Below are 21715 nucleotides of genomic sequence, written 5' to 3'. Positions count from 1 at the left end.
TTCACTCAGCCATTCTCACATATATGGCACTCAGCACCAGTCCAACACAAGTGGCAAGCGCCTTGAAGCAGCTGCCTTCCGGGAGCGTAAGGTACACCAAACAACTCCTCTACCAGAGAAAAGCACATTGAGGCTGTCTGCAAAGAGGCACATGGAGTAAGCACTATGCAGTCATACAAGTGGCAGAAAGTGCTATAAACATGCTGATAAGACACGATAACTCCGACGAGCACACAAAAGCGCCATGAAGCAGCTTGTCACATGTTGCATTACAGAGAACCGATCTAGCTGGGCTCGACATCATGTTCGGAAGAAAGCATGTTTCCAGCCTAGGTCTCACATTTAACATGACAGCCTCATACGTTCATGCATCTTGCTCTTTCCTGCCGGGACTTGCCAAACAGAAGCGCTGCAGTGCTTGTCTTGTCACGAAAAGCAATGGACGTCTTCTGGGTGCCGTCAATGCCGGACCAGATTCGGGGGCGTTCCCGAGAATCGGCTTTCGGCTGACGTAGCGTGACGTAGCCAAAAGGGAAAAATTCTCGGGAACGCCCTCGAATCTGGTCCGAGATTGACGGACAGAGCCTTCTCCCAATGGCTAGCCTCCATTTATGGAGCTAGTCAATGGGAGCAGGGGGCGAGTCCCTGTTCCCCACTGTAAGACATAAGATTTTGCTAGCGCATGCGTACTTCGTACGCATTTTGCTAGGCAAAACCTAAAAAACGTGCACTGCTGCAGGGCGTGTTTGGTCACGTGCAGCACGTGTCCTGTGAGGGCTGTGTGCACTGCAGCTGCCTGGCAGTACCATTGTGTGAGCAAAGCTTGTAGTGCTGTTGTTTGTGATTTACCTCTTCCATGCACAAGCGAAGTGTGCAGTGGTACTACTTATGCTGACCCTATTTTTTGTGTGAGTGTATCTTGCACTGCTGCTACTTATGGTGGACGTGTGCGGTGTGCAAGAGAAGCTTGCATTAGCTCTACCAGTGCTTGGCATATTCGATGCAATTGAAATTTCCATAACTTATACCTATGTTACACCTACTCTGTGTGCGAGTGAAGCTTGCACTGTCTCTGCATAAGCTGGACTTGCGCTGTGTACAATGAAGAATCCATTTCTGTGATGTCTGCTGTATACAGTTGTGTGCGAGTGAAGCTTTCATTTCGGCTATTTATGTTGGGCCTATTTTGTATGCAAGTGAAGCTTGTTCTGCCTCTCCATAGGGGACCTATTCTATATGTGAGTGAAGCTTGCCTTGAATTTGCCTATGACAGGACTGTGTGTTCTGTTTGACAGTGAAGCTTGCATTGGATTTACCTATGACAGGACTGTTCTGTGTGTGAGTGAAGCTTGCATTGGATTTACCTATGACACGACTGTTCTGTGTATGAGTGAAGCTTGCATTGGATTTACCAATGACAGGACTGTTCTGTGTGTGAGTAAAGCTTGCATTGGATTTACCTATGACAGGACTATTCTGTCTGCGAGCTACGCTTGTATTGAATTTACCTATGACAGCACTGTTCTGTGTGCGAGCGAAGCTTGCATTGGATTTACCTACGACAGGACTGTTCTGTGTGCGAGCGAATCTTGCATTGGATTTACCTACGACAGGACTGTTCTTTGTGCGAGCGAAGCTTGCATTGGATTACCTACAACAGGACTGTTCTGTGTGCGAGCGACACTTGCATTGGATTTACCTATGACAGGAGTGTTCTGTGTGCGAGCGAAGCTTGCATTGGATTTACCTACAACAGGACTGTTCTGTGTGCGAGCGACGCTTGCATTGAATTTACCTATGACAGGACTGTTCTGTGTGCAAACTACGCTAGCATTGGATTTACCTATGACAGCACTGTTCTGTGTGCGAGCAAAGCTTGGGCTGGATTTACCTACGACAGGACTGTTCTGTGTGCAAGCGAAGCTTGCATTGGATTTACCTACGACAGGACTGTTCTGTGAGCGAGCGAAGCTTGCATTGGATTTAACTATGACAGGACTGTTCTGTGTGCGAGCGTAGCTTGCATTGGATTTACCTACGACAGGACTGCTCTGTGTGTGAGCGACGCTTGCATTGGATTTACCTATGACAGGACTGTTCTGTGTGCGAGCTACGCTTGCATTGCATTTACCTACGACAGGACTGTTCTGTGTGTGAGCAAAGCTTGCATTGGATTTACCTACGACAGGACTGTTCAGTGTGCGAGCGAAGCTTGCATTGGATTTACCTATGACAGGACTGTTCTGTGTGCGAGCGAAGCTTGCATTGGATTTACCTATGACAGGACAGTTCTGTGTGCGAGCGATGCTTGCATTGGTTTTACCTACAACAGGACTGTTCTCTGTGCAAGCGAAGCTTGCATTGGATTCATCAGTGTGCGAGCGAAGCTTGCATTGGATTTACCTATGACAGGACTGTTCTGTGTGCGAGCGAAGCTTGCATTGGATTTACCTATGACAGGACAGTTCTGTGTGCGAGCGATGCTTGCATTGGATTTACCTACGACAGGACTGTTCTCTGTGCGAGCGAAGCTTGCATTGGATTTACCTAAGACAGGACTGTTCTGTGTGCGAGCGAAGCTTGCATTTGATTTACCTATGACAGGACTATTCTGTGTGTGAGCGAAGCTTGCATTGGATTTACCTATGACACGACTGTTCTTTGTGTGAGCTACGCTTGCATTGGATTTACCTATGACAGGACTGTTCTTTTTGCAAGTGAAGCATGCTTTGGATGTACAAACCATAGGTCTGGTCTGTGTGTGAGTGAAGCTTGCATTGGATTTACCTATGACAGGACTGTTCTTTGTGCTTGTGAAGCTTACATTGTGTCTGGTTATGCAGGACCAATTCTTTATGCAAGTGAAGCTTGCACAGCCTCTCCATATGGGAACCTATTCTGTATGCGGTTGAAGCCAAGACTATTCTGTGTGCAAGCGAAGTTTGCATTGGATTTACCTATGACAGGACTGTTCTTTGTGCAAGGGAAGCATGCTTTGGATTTACTTATGACAGGACTGTTCTGTATGTGAGTGAAGCTTGCATTGGAATGCTCTGTATGCGAGTAAAGCGAGCATTGGATTTACCTATGACAGGACAATTCTGTGTGCTAGTGAAGCTTGCATTGTGTCTGGCTATGCAGGACCAATTCTGTATGCAAGTGTAACTTGGGCAACCTCTCCGTATGGGGACCTATTCTGTATGCGATTGAAGCCAGGACTATTCTGTGTACAAGCGAAGCTTGCTTTGGCTTTACCTATGCCAGGACTACTCTGTGCATGAGTGAAGCTTGCATTTCTTATTAAACATCCACTGCACCTATTTTGTATGTGAGTGAAGCTTGCATTTCTCCTATTTCTTCTGGACTTATTTTGTTTCAAGTGATTCTTCCGATGCTAACACTTATATTGACCCTATTTGATGTATGGGTGAAGCTTGCAATCCATCTGCAGATGCAGGACCTCTTCTGTGTGTGAATGAAGCCTTAATTGCTGCTATCATTGGTGGAGCTAGTAGGTGTGCAAGTAAAGCTTGCATTGTGGTTAATGCTGGAATTATTTTGTGTGCAACTGAAGCTTTCACTTGAGAGAAAGAGTGAGAGAGAGAAAGAGAGAGAGAGTAAAATACCCCCCTTCCTTTGAAACAAACCTCTGACGGCAGGCAGTGAAGCAAATGTGACCACAACTCCCTAGAAGAGCTCCCCTGTCTCTGCCATCCAAGCATCTATCTATTCATTCTTTCAGCCTTCCACCCACCTACTGATATCCACCATTTAACCTTTATATTCTGCCCTTTAATCTTCCTTTCATCTTTCATTCAGTCTTTCACCAACCCATCCATCTATTCACACATTCATCATCGTTGCATTCCTCCATCATATATCCATCTTCTTACTTACACATCCATCAAAAATTCCTTTATCAATCACTTGATCCTTTTTGATATTCATCCACCCACTCAGATTTCCATTTACTCTGCCATTCATTCACCCATCCATTCACTTACTCATCCATCATATTTATCTTCCTACTTTTCTTTCATCCTTCCCTTACTTTCCCCTCCCTTTACTTTCAACCTTCCATCCTTCTTTCCCTTTTTTATCAACTCATGTTTCTTTTTTCCTTAGTTTAATAATGAGCTTTCGTCTGCTGTAGACAGAAGAGTTCCATAAAAAAAAACTCACCTCCGCTGTAGCTGCTTTAGGGGACTCCTGTTGCCCCTGTACCAAGTGCCTCTTGCATTGCTGCTTTCCCTATTGGATGTAGCCTGTATGCAAGTGAAGCTTGCTTTGCGCCTCCTTATGCTGGACCTGTTCTGTGTTGGATTGTTATGTTATAAGGTTTTGAATTGAGTGCACATATCACCCAGGGGCGTCTCAAAGCGCTGTAGTGGGTTCAAGTGAAGGTAAAGGTTCATGGCATAAAAAGGGGAGACAATGTTCAGAACAGCCAGGTTTTAAGCTTCTTTCTGAACGATTTGTGATCAGCAATCATTTGGAGTTGCATTGGAAGCTCATTCCAGAAGGTGGGAGCTAAATGGGAAAAGGATCTGCTGCAATTTCTGGTGGTACAGAACCTGAAAAGGGTGAGTAGATGTTTAGTTCCTGACCTAAGATTCCTTGTTGGTGTGTACCAGTTAAGGTTCTTGGCCTGGTAAGTTGGCCCATTTCCATGCATGGTTTTATGTACCAGGCGGAAGAGTTGGTGCTGCATCCTGCCTTTCCTGGACCTCTTCTGCATGTGAGCGAAGCTCACTCTTTTGTTTCATACACGGTACCAGTTCAACGCCTCAGAAAGCATGCCCGCTGTTGCCCATGCTGTACTGTGCTTTGCTTTTAAGCACGCCTTGGACAGTTGCTGCTCATGCCATACCTGTTCTCTGTGTGTGAGAGAAGCTTGCTTGCACTGCTACTGCCAGCTGAAGTGCGATGGGAACTTCTAGCTTCATAGCTTCAAGCTTCATAGCTGCCATGTCTGTAGTTCTGTGCATAGCCAATGGCCTTAAGCACGCTGGGAGTTGTAGTTTCGCTTCCCCGTATGCCTGAGCCTTGGAATATCAGCATGCTTTGTGACGCAGGCTGAAATGCCAGGGTTGGCTGGAAGCCTCGCGGCGCGGGGCCAGCTGGCAGCTTGGCACGTGCTCGGTTGTGTTCCCAGCCCTCACAGACTGTAGTGTTAAACTGGGAACAATGAACTCAGTGGGAGAGGACCAGCCTCCGCCTGCTCCCCCTCCCACACCACCCGGCAGGCAGACACAGGCCTCCGGTCCCATTCTCTCAGAAGCAGCCCTTCCCGCCACTGACAGGCGTGAAAAGCCGCAGATAAATCCCTGCCCGCGGAGGTAACAAATGTACCCTCCTCGCTCCATAATAAGGAATTATGTCAAATAGCAGCAGCGAGACGGGTTCCGTAAAACCGATAAATTAAACATGTCTTCGGAAACTAAGCGCTCGCGAGGAGGTGGCGTGGCGCCAGCAAATACCATTGCTTGTGACTTTGTTCCCCGGAAGCAGGGACCTGCTCGGGTACACCAATTAATTTTTGGTTTCACGGTCATGGTGTCCTGTTCACCCCACTTGTTATTACAGTGCATCATGTCAGAGGTGGGTGCGACAGCAAGGCCTTCACTACCGGTGGGGCTGGGGGCTTGGAAGCCGTCATAGAGCCTTCAAATTGGTGGCTCAGGGGAAACATGACAGTTTATTACAGGGCTTTAAGTGGGCCGGGTCCTGTCCACCGCCAGTTTTTAAAAGCAGGTGCCGAAACGGGTCCCTATCGGGCTCTCCATTTTTACCTTCAGGATGGGGGAGGGGGGTAAGCTTAACTCTGCGGTAGTACCCATACATCACTGCTTTTGATGCAGCTTGTAAGAGACTAATTTTTCCAGCATTATATAGTGCAAACATGAGCACCAGTTACATAACACAAGCACATATTCATGTTTTTTAGATCACAGGATGTTGAGCGGCCGTGAGGTTCGAACCTGTTTTCCCAGCTCGAATGTCGCCACAACCTCCCGCAGCAGAACAGAAGCACTTTCAATATTATATACAACGAGTCATAGTAATAGTTATTGCTTATTTATCTTATGCAATTTACAACCATTGACCGCAGTCCTGCCCTGGCTTGCTGTAGGTCTAATGTTAATTGTTGTGTTAAATGGCTGGATAAATGGATAGAAACACCAAAATACCAGTGGGGCGGCACACGTTGCTAAGTACAGATTTTTAACTTTAGTGTTTTAGGCCACTCCCTTAATTACATCGGCCACTCCCCTATAAGAAACCCCCTAGTTGTTTCATCCCACTCAAAGCCCTGGTGTAATGCACACCAGAGTTCAAATAAACGTTTCTCTTTCTTTATGTTTTCTCTTACATACAGTTTGGACCGTGAACCGCACACACAGTAGGTAGCACGTAGGGGCACTAACTTAATATGGGGTAGTATATCAACATATTTTTTTTCTTTTCTTTTCCTGATGAAGCGCCACGGATCCTAGCGACCAATTTAGGCACGAAACATGTTGATTTACCACTGAGGGAGTAACCTGAGACAATTCCCCCTCCCACGACTTCCCCTACTCAGTCGTGACATACTGACTACCAGAGTTCCTTCGAAACCATCATGGTAGCACTTACTTGTAATAAGTTTTAATCTCTGAAAGGGTGGTCCCCTCATTAAAGGATAGCGTAGTATCTTCTTTATCAGTTTTAATTCCTAACCACTTATCACTACACCACCTCACTGATCACCTCACTTGCACTCATCATACAGCAGCCTCTTTAAAAGATCTTTGCCAAAGTGACCCTTCCGGGGACCCTTAGGACATAGCAGCGCCAGCCAGATGAGAAGCACTGCCCTATGATGAAGCATGACATCCTCGGGGGTGTGAGGGCTACATGAGACAGTCTTGCTGACTGTCCCCATGATCTTGGTCCAGGCAATCTCTACTTGTTGAGAGAACCTGAACTCTTTCCTTAGGAACATAAGGCTATCTTTGAGTCTTTGATTACTTAAAGGAGCACGGCTTTGGACCTTCACATCTAGCTTCCAGCCCACCCCCCTCTATACCTCTAGTAAGGGAACATTTTGAAACACGGTGTGCCCTTCCACACGTTTCACGCAAACCAGAGTTTGATTTAGTTCTGTGGAAGTTTGTGGCTAACAGGTAGAGCATGTCAGCTTGTACGAGTTGTGAGGTTTTCTTTGGTGAGTGAGATTGAAGGGCTGCACAACTTGTTTATGTGGTACAGATACTTACGGCCTTGCAAATGTGTATGTCTGGTAAGGAAATGATGGCCACGGATGCTGTGGGATGCCCAAGCAGCCACATCATTGCATATCCAGGCTGTGTAGAGTATATATTCGGATTTCCATCTTTTTTGTGCGCTGTTCTTGAGTGGTATGTCTTAGTGGGCACTGATGTTATGACTGCGTTGACATCCATTATAACATGTATGTGGTTTGTTTGCATGTGCACAGAAACATACATTTGGCTTTTTAGCCTTTGAAAGGTGTTTGATAGTAAGGTGAGAAAGTAATATGTCTCACTGTCCTTTTTTAGGTCTCGCCGAGCCAGAGCTTGAGCCATCTCTTCCTGACATGCTGTATTCAGGCATGAACTTTAAAGTTCATGCCTGAATACAGCATGTCAGCTAACCCCTAGTGTGCTGGTGACGGAACCACTCCGTCACCAGCCACAGATGCGCTGTGCTGGTGACGGAGTGGTTCCGTCATGGTGCGCCGCTCCGCCCACGCTGCCGCGCCTGCACGGCGTGTTCTAATGAGCGGGCAGAGCCATGACGGAACCACTCCATCACAAAATCCCTAGGGATCACCCTTGACCCTAAACTGGACATGAAAGAACACATCTCAAAAACTGCCAAAAGTGCTTTCCTGAACCTGAAACTCCTCTACAAACTGAAACCCTTCCTCCCCTCGAAAGACCTGAAACAGGCCACTCAGGCTCTGGTACTCTCCAGAATTGACTATGGCATCGCTACGCTGACTGGATCAGCCAAATCTCACCTGGGTCCTCTGACCTCTACCCTCAACGCCGCAGCAAGAATGGTCACAGGAACCAGGAAATACAAACACATCTCCCCGGCTCTTAAGGATCTGAAGTGGCTCCTTATTGTCCAACGAACCAGTTTCCGCACAGCATGCCTCACTCACAAAGCCCTGCATACAGGCAAACCTGAATATCTGGCCAACAAGCTCAAAAAGGCCGGTCAATCTAGGATCCTCAGAAGCTCCAACACGCTCCTACTCATTCCTCTGAAATCCCAGAAACACAAAACATCCAGCAAATCCTTTGCGGGCAATGCTCCCAAGATCTGGTACGCCATCCCCCCACATATCAGAACGACCGCCTCCTTCCCGAAATTCAAGATGTTACTGAAAGCCCTCTTCCTTGAGCGCTCTGGATCGTAGTATGATCTCCACATCTGACTTTTAAAGCCCATTTTCTCTGCGGTCCAAGAGCCGGATGGCTCGCTTTTGACTCTATCCTGTTTTTGCGCTCCTGTTAATATTGTAAAGTCTTTCTCTTCACCCTTGTGCTCCCTGCTCTGTTCTCCTTCCTCACTGCCTCTCTAATGCCTTTTTGTACGTGTTGTGAAGCGCTCTGATACCTTCGGGTCCAGCTAGCGCTATACAAAACTTTAATAAATAAATAAATAAAACAAGCACAGCGTGTCCGTGGCTCGTGACGGAGTGGTTCTGTCACGAGCATGGCAGCGCAGCGCGGCTCCCCCTCCCCCCAGCGCTGCGGCGGAATTACCGCCACAGCCAAGGGGTTAATCTCTGCCCATTTTCCGCCCATCTCTTCAGTTGGCTCCTATTACTGTCCTTTGTAAATGGTGCCTTTTGATTCATGAATAGGCTTAAAAGTCCCTCATAAGTACCTCCTTTTCTCCTGTTGTAACCTCCCATGAGGTCTGCCCCTTTTACATGTGTTGTTACTCCGTATGGTTTAATTAGCTTGTGAGCACTATTTTCTTAAATTACTTTCTCCTGCCTGCTGATGAAGGCAGGACACACTTTCCCCCAACTGCTTGTTTTTTAACCAGAATGGCACTCTTTATGTTATGTTTTTTTGCTCCATCTGCACGTAAAACCTTTCACAACATGGGTGATGTGCTTCAGTTGTCAGCATGGTGCCAGCTTTCATGAAGCCCAGTGACTTCAGGAGGCTGGCGCTTTCAGTGCACACCGTGAATGCTTTCACAACATGGGCACCAAGCTTCAGTTTTCAGCATAGCACCCGCTTTCATGAAAATACGGCGGCTTTAGAAGGCTGGAGCTTTTAGTGCACATTGTCAAACTTTTCATAACATGGGTGCCGCGCTTCAGTTTTCAGGATTGCACCAACTTTCATGAAATGTAGCAGCTTCAGGAGGCCAGCCCTTTTTGTGCACACTGTAAAACCTTTCACTGCATGGGTGTCGAGCTTCAGTTTTCAGCAAGGCAGCCGCTTTTATGAAATGCGGTAGCTACAGGAGGCCAGCAACTTTAGTGCAGAACATAACACTTTTCACAACATTGGTGCCCCACTCAGGATTCAGCACCGCCGTGACAGCCCCCGGAACGCCTTCAAAATTTCCTCTTCTGCACATGGCGGCAAAAGCCAGATTATATTTTTCCCCTCACCAAAGCTCTCACGGGGATGAGTTGAATTCTTCATTATTTCAGGGTGCAGTACCTTATCTGGCCAGAAGAGGTCCCAATGAACACCTAGTAAGAGACTGTGGTACTGCACCGTTTCCCTGCTTTGTGCACTTCCTGCTGGTAGTCTCCCTTATATCGGGCACAGTACAACAGTAAATATTGTTATACCCACAATAATATGCTGCATGGCTAAATACTTATTTCCTTTGCAACGCCAATAGCTCAAACAGTCACTAATGAGAGACTTATTGCAAATTGCAAATGCTTGTCTTAAAAAGTTATTGACTAGGTTTACAAACAATATTGTATTGATCAATTGTTGCAGATATGAAGTTTCTGGATGAGTGCTATTCTGGTTAGAGGCTTGGAGAATCAGATAAAGAGCACGCAACAACCTGGGCAGGGAAAGACCTCCCCGGGCTCTGCAGACCCAGTGTTATCGCGTGGACAGCTTTATCCCTGACTTAAACCTCGAGCCTGATCGATACAGCTTTGGAATTGTGAAAGCGATCTGCCAACCCGCGTGACCCCAGCATGTAAGCGGCTGCCCCAAGGACTTTACATCCTGCCATAATCCACAGCGACAATAAATAGCAAGGGGGCGTGACCACCGTGCGGCCGGATAGGTTTATGTATAGCAGCACAGTAGTATATGGCAGCACACTAATACCAAGTACACATACGTGTTCTGAGCGGTAGCTTATGAGACCTCAGCATAATAAAAGGGTGGGCCTCATTATGCATAGTTGTCCTAAACTTCATACTCAACATTCATACCCATATCTGATTTCACATTAAAATTCAATATTTACTCTTTAAAACCGAAGAAACAGGTATTTTGAGTTTATTGCACAACATTCACCCACATTTTCTTTTTATTTTCCAACTGTAGGAAAGAAGTTGTTGAGAGAAGATGTGGTCTAATGATTGGTGCATAATGTAATTTTATAATACATCAAAATCTTTTTTAAAAATTCGGAACCAGGAAGTTAAAGATTCCATAGTGTTTATAATATCACTTTCCAGCAGTGACGCTTCAGAAGTGTTCTTAAATGGCCGATGGACATTTGTCCCATGGCTCCTCATTTAGTAGTTACTACCTATATCTTTATCATTGGGTCTCTGGATCCTTACCCTCAGTCGCATATAATTTAATTACCTCCACACCTTGACTTTGTTGTTGTTAGGAATGCTTCGACCTCTAAATCTACCTTTCGTATGGTGCATGCTACTACAAAAGGCATGTTTTTGTTATATGAAACCTGAGCAAGGCGGGTTCAGGATTTGGACCACCTAGAACGCAATTCACAAACAAGTCAGAGAATTCATCGAAGATTGAACCATTCCTCTAACGCAGGAGATTCAAGCCTGGTCTGACTTGATTCACCCGGGCTTGTCCACAAATTTCTCTCTTGAATGAATCAAACTTAATTTATAACTTTCATGGACACTTGTATAAATACTTGAACCGCTTGATAAGAATACCAACTGGACGAATGAACAAACAAAATGAGTCTTAGGTTCCTCGGAACAGGGCCTCCGGCTCTAAAACGGAACAGTTTGAAGTAGTCTGAAGACAGCATTGTGCAAAACTTCCCAAATTAATAAAAAAGCCCTTGTGCCAAGAACTGGAATAGGATACTCTGACAAATTGATGGCAAGGAGACTCCACTAGGCCCTCTCTAAAGTATCGACATTCGTTTTTACGTCTGGCCTAGGTTCAGCTTTAGATATGTCATCAGTATCATGTTTATCGTGAAATTCATGCTAAATGATACACATTCAGATGTTATTCACATTTTGCTTCTGCCCACCTCAGCAAACACCATGGACAATGGGTCAGCCCACTTCATCCACTGACTCTCTTGAACTGCGAGTGACAGCATTTTGCCTGATGACATGTACAAGGTTGTCTGAAAAGAAGAGCACTTCTGTGCCAGGGCTGGTCAGGCAGGCTGCAGTGGTACTCCTTTATTATTCAAAGAGAATAAAACACTGCACACTTGCTAAGGCCAGCCGTGTTGGCTTTGCTGTGCTTGTTCTTAATGTAATATATTCAGAAACCCTTAAATATGGTTTAAACATCCCTTTGCAAAAGCAAAAATCAAAGATCTTTCAAATCCTAAGGCATGTAATGTCATGACCTCACCCGCTCAAAAGTTAAACAAGACTCTGCTAGTTGTTAAATGCTGACTTTAGAGTTCGGAGATCTGTGCTGTTTTCATGGCCTCCATGTTTGGCATTCTTTGTAAAGCACGGTATCTACTAATGCCTGAGTTCATTTTATCCCCCCAAATTGGGACCACTTATGAGAAAGTGTGAAAATCAGTATGAAGTTTTATCTTAAAACAAAGAAATGGGACACTCTTTGAACCTGAAAGATCCTAGCTGTGATTTAGTTCATGACAGTGCGCTATACGTTCCCTCATTCACCTACTTGTGAAGAACATGGACTCACAGGAAAAGGAAACACTTGAATAGCCAGGTTCAGTATCTGCATTAAGTTACCGTCAGAAATAAAATAAGCACCCTCTGAGGTTTAGGAAAATAGTCCCCAGAAATGCAATGCAGCAGGAGATTGTTTAAAAAATAATTATAGTTAATTAAGGTGAGAAAAAATCACATTCAGTGCTTGACCGATGACATAGGATCACGTTCACAATAATCACATATCAACACTCCCTTTGAGTATAAGGAGAAAGAAGAATCACCTTTTTGGAAAATCAAAGTACGACCTACAACATGCGAGGGACGGACGAAGAAACCCTCAACAAAACGGTTGCTAAAGCTTTAAGGATAATCTTCAAGCTTCCTAAATACACCTCCCCAGCCCAACTATGGCTCAAATTTGGAATAGTAAACCAGAGAATAAGCAGGAAGGCCGCGTATGTAAAAAGCTGGTATAAAATAAAGAGTGCAGAGGCGGGCTCGCTGAACTCATTCCTATGGAAGGAAATATCAAGGAAAAATGCCTCACCGGCCAAAGACTACCTCCAATCAGGGATCAGCTTGTTAGCCCTGGAGAACATTTGGGAGCCAGGACTCCCATTCAAGAACGTAAAAGACCTGGTGAATAAGTCAACAAAGCTTGTCTCCACCGAAAACGATAAAGAATGTCTAAATAAGAGGGCCCATAGCTGGTTCGTGATACACAGCTATCTAAAATGCTCACCACAACCGTACTTCGGTACCAGCTTTTCCGGGCCATTAAAGGAAGGCTTCTTGGCACTGAGGATGGGGATCCTTCCTGTCAAACCCCATTTGCCACCCTGGAAACGTACATTCACATCTATACAATGCAGACTATGCGGCGAAACTAAAGAAGATATGCTGCATCTCCTATGCATATGTAAGTTCCTAGACCGGGAGAGGAGAGAACTGTTAAAACCGCATACAAATGAAATGCATATCCGGTCGTGCAGACAGGCAGTGTTTCAGCGGGGCCAACGTTAAATTAACCTGTAGCTTCGTCCGCTTCATGAAAACTGCCCAAATAAAGCTTCTCGCCGCACCCTGAGCAGAGTTGTGCACACTCAAGCTCTTTTATCCGGCAACTCTCTTTGACTCCAACTACGCTCCGACCCTGAGTCAGTCGTTCACTACCACATAATAGACTATTAGATTTACGGACACTGGCGTCACCCCCAGACGTGGACTCGCCCATAGCTCTTTCTTAAATTTTATAACTTTACCGCAAACAAACTGTATGTATTTTTAACCAGAAAATCGTTCGATTCTAAAGTATATCCATTACGTTTTTAAGACAATATGAAATTATGTTACATATATGTATCCTTTTATAAATTTTATATTGATGTGTGTACTGCTAAGATTTTAACTAATCAAGCAATAAACTTACTTACTTACTTACTTACTTACTTACTTACTTACTTAACTAGTGAGAAGAATATACTAATTCTTATTTAAGTCAGCAATAATGTATAAGAATTTTGAAAAATTCACACCCGAACGAGGAGGAATGAACGAAAATAAAAAAGAGAATCAATTTCCTATCTACCAGCTCACATATTTCTTTCTGTTGATAAAAGATCCCTTTATATTTGTGTTAGATGTCAATTTCTAGGACAAAACAAACATTTACTCACTTGGAAAGAAGAGATATTTCTAAGGTACACTTTTCATCTATTGAGGTCATCATATCTGATACCTTAGATAAGCACACAAAAAATATGTCTGTAAAACAGGACAAATGGTGGATTGAAAATGTCAGCTTACCAATGTGTATTTTGATACGGAAGAAAATATATAATGGGGTGGTAAAATCCAAACTTGATTTAAACAGAGGATTATCTTTACATTAGGCAAGTCGCCGATTAAAACGGCAAGGCTAACTTCAGTCTACATCTGGTATTTATGCACATAGGTTGAGGAATTGTGGCAAGTGTTTTCCTCTTGGAATGAGGATTTTGCAACCTGTGGAGTTGGTCCTTGGTGTGCAGTCACAGATCTACTCTGTTGAATCTATTGCATTATTTTGCTTCTATAAGAAAATGTATTTATGGTCAAATTGTGTAGTTCATCAGTGCTTTAAGTGTGGCTAAAAAACACATTTTAAGTGAATTGATCATGACTAATAACTTCTGAAAAGACCAAAATTACTCATTTTGGGCATACAGTGGTGCTTAGCAAAATCTGTGTGAAGCTCTGGAAAGATATTGAAGACAATTCATTCAAGCAATACAGCGTTACTCTCACTAGGACAAGGCCGCATGGTGTCACAATGAACGACTGGTTTCAGAACATCCTATGTGCAATGGCATACGTGGTGCAGAGATGATGTGACTGGTAGAACCTTTGATGCATGGTACATTCCCTGGAGCATGGAATGCCTAATCGTGTCAACATGGGGGGGAGGGGGGGGGGGGGGGGGGTTTGGGCAGTGCAGGAAGTATTGGTGCATGCATAAGTAGGCCTGAGGGTGAATTCATAGGAAGTCCCACATGGTAAGATAGGAAAGTTTAGAACCGGCCTGGGTGATGGCTTATGAAGCTGCACATGAAGAGAAGACTGCTTCAGGGCAAGGCCTGGATTTTATTCATTTGATATTGGCTAGAGCTCCATTTGCTCATATGTGCATGTAAGGCCGTCGTCTAGGTTTTGGGTTGCACTGTTTCTAGTTACTGAAAAATGTTTGGGTTACACACACTTAACCCATTCCGTGCTCATGACCAGCTCACAGGGCCGGACTGGTTACCGGGCAGTTTGGAAAGCTGCCGAGCTGCTGGAAGATTTGACTGCAGTGGGGGCTGATTTCGTACATGGAGACCTGCGTTTACTTCGAAATAATGAAAACAAAACGAATTTCATTTAGTACATGCAGGTCTCCATCAACGAAATTAGCCTACAGCTCAGCAGCATTCTAAACTGCCCTGCCAGCTCAGCTCGTCATGAGGCACGGTCGCGCTGTGCTCATGACGAGCAGAGCTCGTCATGACCGTTGCGCCGCGCCCACGCAGGAATAATTCCCCCGCTGTGCTGGGCGTTCCATTGGAACGGGCGTGGTCGTGACGAGCTCAGCTCATCATGAGCATAGCACACCGTCCTGTTTGACGACCCGAGCTCATCATGAGCAGGGCAGTGCTGGGCGCGCCACCCTCCCCCTGGCACAGCAGGGGAATTAGCCCCGCGGGGGAGGGGTTAAACCAAATCCAAAACCATTCCATAGTGCAAACAGAGGCCCACGCACCTGTGACTGAGACCAGCAAAGTCAACGAACACTGCCTGCTCGGTAGGGTTCAGTGTATCCGCCCGTTGTAAGCAGCATGGGGCATTCTTATTCCTCGGATCAGTGGGGCCCTCTGGTGGAGCTGCATTGTTATGGCATGCTGACTGTGGTGGGAAGATGCTCTTGGAGGCTGTTGCCATGATGACGTTTTAGGGATCGGCGATGTAACACAAGGATAGGTGTGACCTGCCTGTGCTGCACACTCCCCTGGCACGCAAGTGCCCGGTGCCTGGAGGGGAAACGGCCATTACAACGAAGCCGTTTCCACGAAATCGTTAACCACGCATGCAGTACAACGCATGCTTGGTTACCACGAAAGCCTTCACCACGCATACCTTTACTACGAGGTTTGTAGTAAAGGTATATGTGGTAAAGGTAAAAAGTAAAAAAAGAGGGGCTTGGGGGGGTCTCCCCCCCAAAAAAAACTCACCTGATGTCACGTCAGGTTATGTACTTAATCAGCGTCGTTTAAGAGAAAACGGAAAATAAACTTCCGCTTTCTCTTAACGACGTATGACGTCACCACACAAACAATCGAGGTAAATGTTATGCGTGGTAAACGAATTCCGTTGTAACGCATGCGTGGTAAAGGCATGCGTTGCAACGGAATTCGTTGCAACATCATACATTCGCCTGGAGCTGTCAGTGTGCCACACAGCTCCACTCAATGACGACAGACGGCTGTGACCGGTACCACCGCTCTACTCTCTGACGGCACGCTGCGGTGCCCTGCAGGCAACCAGAGGGGTAACACAAGCCAAGGCAGCCCCTGCGGTGCACTCCCCCCACCCACCCCCGGACCCTTCAGCTGGGCCCTTTTCAGGTCAAGAACAATGAATATCTGTGAGATATGGGACTCTTCCGGCCCCTCATTATATTCTGCCGGGGGCCCCATCATTTCCCGTTACCCCGCTGCAGGGAGCGGTCCATGTCCTGGCACAGTTTTGGCCATATAAGGGACGCTCCTGTGCCCTGCAGGGAGCTTGCCATGATGACACAGCGCCAACTCCAGGACTCACACTTGTATGTGTTGCAGGGCGCTATCTGTGTGCGGGAGCATCCTGGGTGCGAAGGCACTGAATAATGGTCTTAGATTTGCAGGGTAGATTACCACCAGGCTGAGGGTGAGGAGTATGCCAGGGCGTCAACCCTGGACTCAGAGAACTGCCCTGCGGGGACTTACACTCACCTTGCTGCCTGGATGTTACCCTGGGTACTGGGGGGGAAGTTACAATCCTTCCACCGAGCCAGCCTTTCCTGCCCCTTAAAGCAGGCCTGGGGTGGGCTCTCTTTCCTCTTCATGCGTCTCTGATGCAGCAAATAGAGCCCTCACACCCACACATCAGAGGTGGGATTTGTGTCAGGTGACATGGACAAACAATGTGGGCTCTTCGGTGCCCCTGGGGCAATTAAGTCATACCACTGATACTTTTCAGAGATGGTTAGCATAGAACAGCCCCAGGACAATCAGTGTGCACAGAGTTAGGCGGAATATCTTCTTTGCCGCTGCCTAAAACATCCCATCAGCATGGGAAGCATCCCAAAGGCACTGGGCCGGAAGCGGGCACTGGAGGAGAGAGGAGAAGCATAAGAAAACAAGCAGAAGCAGCAAAATACTATTTTGCCAGGAGGGCTGAGCATCCTAGCACCATTCCCGAAAGCAACAGCAAGGCATCTTCAGATTTGTCATATACAGCAAGTGAAAAAGGGGAAACCCACTGGCTGCAGTGCTTAAAGTAAGCTAGTAACCACTAGCTAGAATGCAGGTGGGACACACCAACGCTATTTTTTGGGAACTGACACATTTTTTTTTCATCAAACCTTGAGCAAGAGAGTAAAACACCAAAGGTGGAAAAGAGGAGGAACAGCGACAAAGGGAGAAAGCTGGGATGAAAAAACAACCCCCAAGAGTGCAATAAAGGGGAAGGTAGTGTATGGTGGTTGAAGAGAGAGGCATGAGGTAAATGAAGTATATGACGACTGTCTTGCCTATCTGTCGGACCTCTATTACCTCCGCTTCATAACGCTTGCAAATGATATATGGTAGTGTTCGCAACTTAGGCTTTATCCCTATACTTCCTTTCTCAAGGAAGTAAAATGAAGTAAAAATGTTATGGCTGAAGAAACTTTTTGCCTGGACTCATTGCTTCCATTGCTCCCTAGGGCACCTGTTGTAAATTAATTAAGTAAGCAGTAGGATACGTCTTCCAGTAGTTAAGTTGGATTTATTAAGTTACAAGGAATAAGATAAGACAGCAGAGCACAAAACCTCACAGCTGACCATACCAACTGCCAGGGCTAGAATCCCAACACACCAGATAGAACACAGCTAGGTAAGAAGATAGAAACAAAAAGAAAGGACTAAAGAAACCAAGAAGCCATATAAAGCTAAATATGAATTTACAACACATCTTCCAGGGCTAGAATCCTAACACACCAGATAGAACACAGCTAGGTAAGAAGATAGAAACACAAAGAAAGGACTAAAGAAACCAAGAAGCCATATAAAGCTAAGTATGAATTTACAACAACGCCTTTCTTTAAGAGACTGTTAAGACTATTTTTCTGTTTGGTTGCTCTGTTTTTTACCCCTTGTATCTTTCCATGACTTAGATAATGTAAAGCGCTCTGAAACCCCCGGTGGTCTTGTTCGTGTAGGAGAAAACTTTTTAAATAAATAAAACAAAATAAATGAGGTGGAATCAAGACTACACAGCCTTGGTATTTAGCAAATCCAACATCTGCCCGGGATGGCTGCGAATTCTGACAAAAACGTTGGGCAGCCGCACTTCTTTCTTTATTAATTAAGTTCTGCAGACTACTATGACTAGCATTTATGCAATGGGACAAGACCAACGGCTAATGGCACTGGCTCTGTGCCTAAGCCCTTCATGGCGCACTTGTACATTACTGGAAGCAGCGGACATGATACACTACCTTAACACAATGCTTCATCCTCTACGTGTGCATTACTGGAAGCAGGTGGAATGATGAACAGCCTCACCGCGCTTCAGCCGCTTCCGCTTGCAGAGCGCGGTGGTCACTGTACTTTGGATGCTGCAGTGATTCAACTCCCATATTCAAAATTGTCTAAGGTGGAATAATTATAGTGGTAGGAAAGGGCAGTGTGTAACACTGTGATACAGTCTCCCACCAACAACCAACAAGTGCAAAATACCCCGCTGTCCCATCCACACAAAGACTATGCAAAAAAACCCGCTGTGCCGACAACACCCACCATGTACTAATAAACCCCTTCGCCCATCAACGTCTGCCCTGTGCATAGTACCCTTTCGCTCATGTCCACCAACGCCTATTCTGTCCCAAACACCCTTCTGCTCATAAACATTGTGACTGTGTGAAAAAACACCATTGCTCTGACAACACCAAGACTGTGAATAAACAGATTATCCCATCAACACATAACATGTGCAAAATATCACTGTCTTATCAACACGTAACCAGTGCAAAAAACACTGCCCATCAATACATAACCTGCGAAAAACTCACTATTCCATCAATACCTAACCAGTGCAATTAAAAACACTGTCCCTTCAACACATAACGTGCAAAAATTACTGTCCCATCAACACATAATCTGTGAAAAAAAACACTAGCCCGTCAACACATAACGTGCATAAAACTCTTGGCCTGGTGCAAAAACACCTTCATTCATGAGCAGCATGACAGCGCAAAAAAAACCAAACAAAATACACATTGTCCCATCGGCGCTGACGCTGTACAAAAACTTTGCTCCATTAACGTCTGGCCTATTCCAATTTTTTTTAAACTATTCCTTCATCCCGTAAGTATGTTGAAAAAACAATTTCCCATCTACGTCTACCCCGCGCAGAAAGAAAGCGTGTACGGCTGCGCCCCACTCATGGCACTGTCGGCCTGCTGGCTCAGCGGTGTGAGATGCCATCTTTTGTAGTATGTCAGCGTGCCGTCGGTGTGAAGCAGCGTTTGTGACATCTCACGCAGCCTCCACCTGACCCCAGCTCACAGGGGTATCTTTACACTGAGCCTTCTGGCGGCTAACCAGTGTGCAGGGGTCATCTTTCCGCCGCCTGCGGCCCTTCGAGACACCACCCATTGACCTATAATTAGGACGCTAAGATATCTCTGTAGCATGTAGCGTGCGATGAACCAGTGCACAATGGATTATTGTGACGTTGCTTGCGCGGCTGGTGATGCGCTTTACATCACAAGCGAATTACCAGCCGCGCAAACAACGTGGAACAAACGTGCACAAACACAGTTATATGGGGAGAGGGGTTGGCCTAACGGCTAAGGCGCTCGACCTCGGACCTGGGGATCTGGGTTTGAGTCTCGGTAACGACGCCAAAAACCTCCTGTGAGTAACTGGTGCTACGTAAAGCGCTCTGATACCTGATTCGGGTCTAGTTCACGCTATATAAAAAAACTCTGCAAAAAAAAAAAATATGTATAACTGCGTCACCCCTACCCCCCCATTAAACGTATTTCCCTATGACTTATCCTGTTACTGTGTGTGTGAGGGAGGAATGGAGGTGACTTTTAACACCGGCCGATGGTCAGCTCAAGGTCACTTTGCCTAAGACGGCAAATTGCCCTGGGCGGCTTCACCTGACATAGCCTGCATAACCGGGCTGTAAGTATTCATAGAGGACCTTTTAGCGAAGTTGATTCTGATAAAACAGGAACATCACTTCACTTCTGTAGTGACTGCACTTCTTACTTCCTACCTAGCCCAGTAGAATGTTGACATCATGATGATGTAATAGAATGCTATAAAGCTCTAGGATTTCAGTTGAGAGATAGGGCTGAGCTGGTACCATCCTGCTCATGCTGGGGTTTTTGTTTCATTTACTTTTTTCTTAATGAATGTACTACTATCCTGTACCTTCTTACTTTAAATAAATATTATTCATCAACTATTTGGATTTCTGATCATCCTTCACTACAACTTCCGATTAGGGAGATGTGTAATTTACGCTTCGATAACGTGCTAAATTGGATTGCTAGTTCAAACCCCTCTTTGAGTGGGTGTCGCGATAACGATTGTGCCAGAACTGTACGACCCTCGGTTACAAACGAAATTGCTCCAAAACTGAGATTTTACCATTAAATGATTCATGTTATCAACATATGTTTGATTATACTAACTTTACATGGTGTCCCCCAAAAATTAAATATTTAGGGATTTGGTTTTCCTCTAATATCCGTGATACTTTATCCCATCATTTTACTGCCCTGAAGCTCAAAGTTACCAACTTGTTATCCTCTTGGTCTCCCTTATTTGTATCTTGGTTGGGTAGGCTTGATACAATTAAAATGATGATCGTTCCTCAGGTATTATTTATTTTGTCAATGTTACCTTTCAAAATTCCTAATTATTATTCTTCACAGATTAATTTGTACTAAGTTCCTTTGGAACAATAAACATGCTCGTATTGCATTACCCAAATTGTCCCGTCCCAAATCTGAAGGAGGTGTCCGCTTCCCTGATTTTAGACTGTATCACAATGCTTTTTTGATTCACCAATTTTATGCTTTGTCTAAAGATTATCAAGATGTACCTAAAACTTCATGGGTTACTGTTGAAAGTTCACTGTTAAATGATTTTTTTTTTAAGGATGTGATATTTATGACCAATTGAACTTTTATTTCGCAATATCCAATTTTTAAATATTCTCATCACTTAATACATACACTTTTCTTTCAACCTTTTGACGATTACCAATCTTTCCTAGCCTCTTCATTATGGTTTAATAGACACATAAAATTTCGCCACAGATCATTTTACTAAAAACATTGGAAAGAAAAGGGTATTTTTTATGTTTATCAACTGTTTGACAATGGTGTGATTTTGCCTTTCCATAAATTGCAAGAGACTTTTAATTTACCTGATTCATGTATTCAACAATATAATGCTTTAGTTACAACTCTTCAAAATTCTCTACCGAAGTTTATCTCTCAACCTTTCCCACTCTCTTTTTCACCTGTCACTCCTCTCTGTGATGTCTCCTCAAACATTAAACCCAGTGCCTCGTTCATATATAACTCCATATCTAATATATCATGTCCGCGCACTAAATCTAAGGTTGAACTTGAATGGGAACACGATTTATCCCAATCACTGTCTATTACTCAATGGGACAAATTATGGCAGAAATTATTTAAAACCTCTAAAGCTGCAAACATAACACAATCTCTATATTTTATTTATAATAGAGTTGTTATTACTCCTTCTCTTCTTCACAAATTCAATCACTCAGTTTCCTCCTTTTGCTGGTCATGCCTTACTGCTGAAGGCTCAT

At 44.9% G+C, this 21715-nt stretch overlaps 1 protein-coding gene across 1 annotated transcript in view; it reads right to left on the bottom strand.

The window, feature by feature from the left end:
- The window catches only part of SEZ6 (seizure related 6 homolog), a 1048734-nt gene that overhangs the window by 622839 nt on the left and 404180 nt on the right, over window positions 1-21715 (bottom strand). The gene's annotated exons all lie outside the window — the stretch shown is intronic.

The sequence above is a fragment of the Lissotriton helveticus genome, chromosome 3_1 (assembly GCF_964261635.1).
Source record: "Lissotriton helveticus chromosome 3_1, aLisHel1.1, whole genome shotgun sequence".
NCBI classification, from domain to species: domain Eukaryota; kingdom Metazoa; phylum Chordata; class Amphibia; order Caudata; family Salamandridae; genus Lissotriton; species Lissotriton helveticus.
This window is presented reverse-complemented; position numbering and strand designations above follow the sequence as displayed.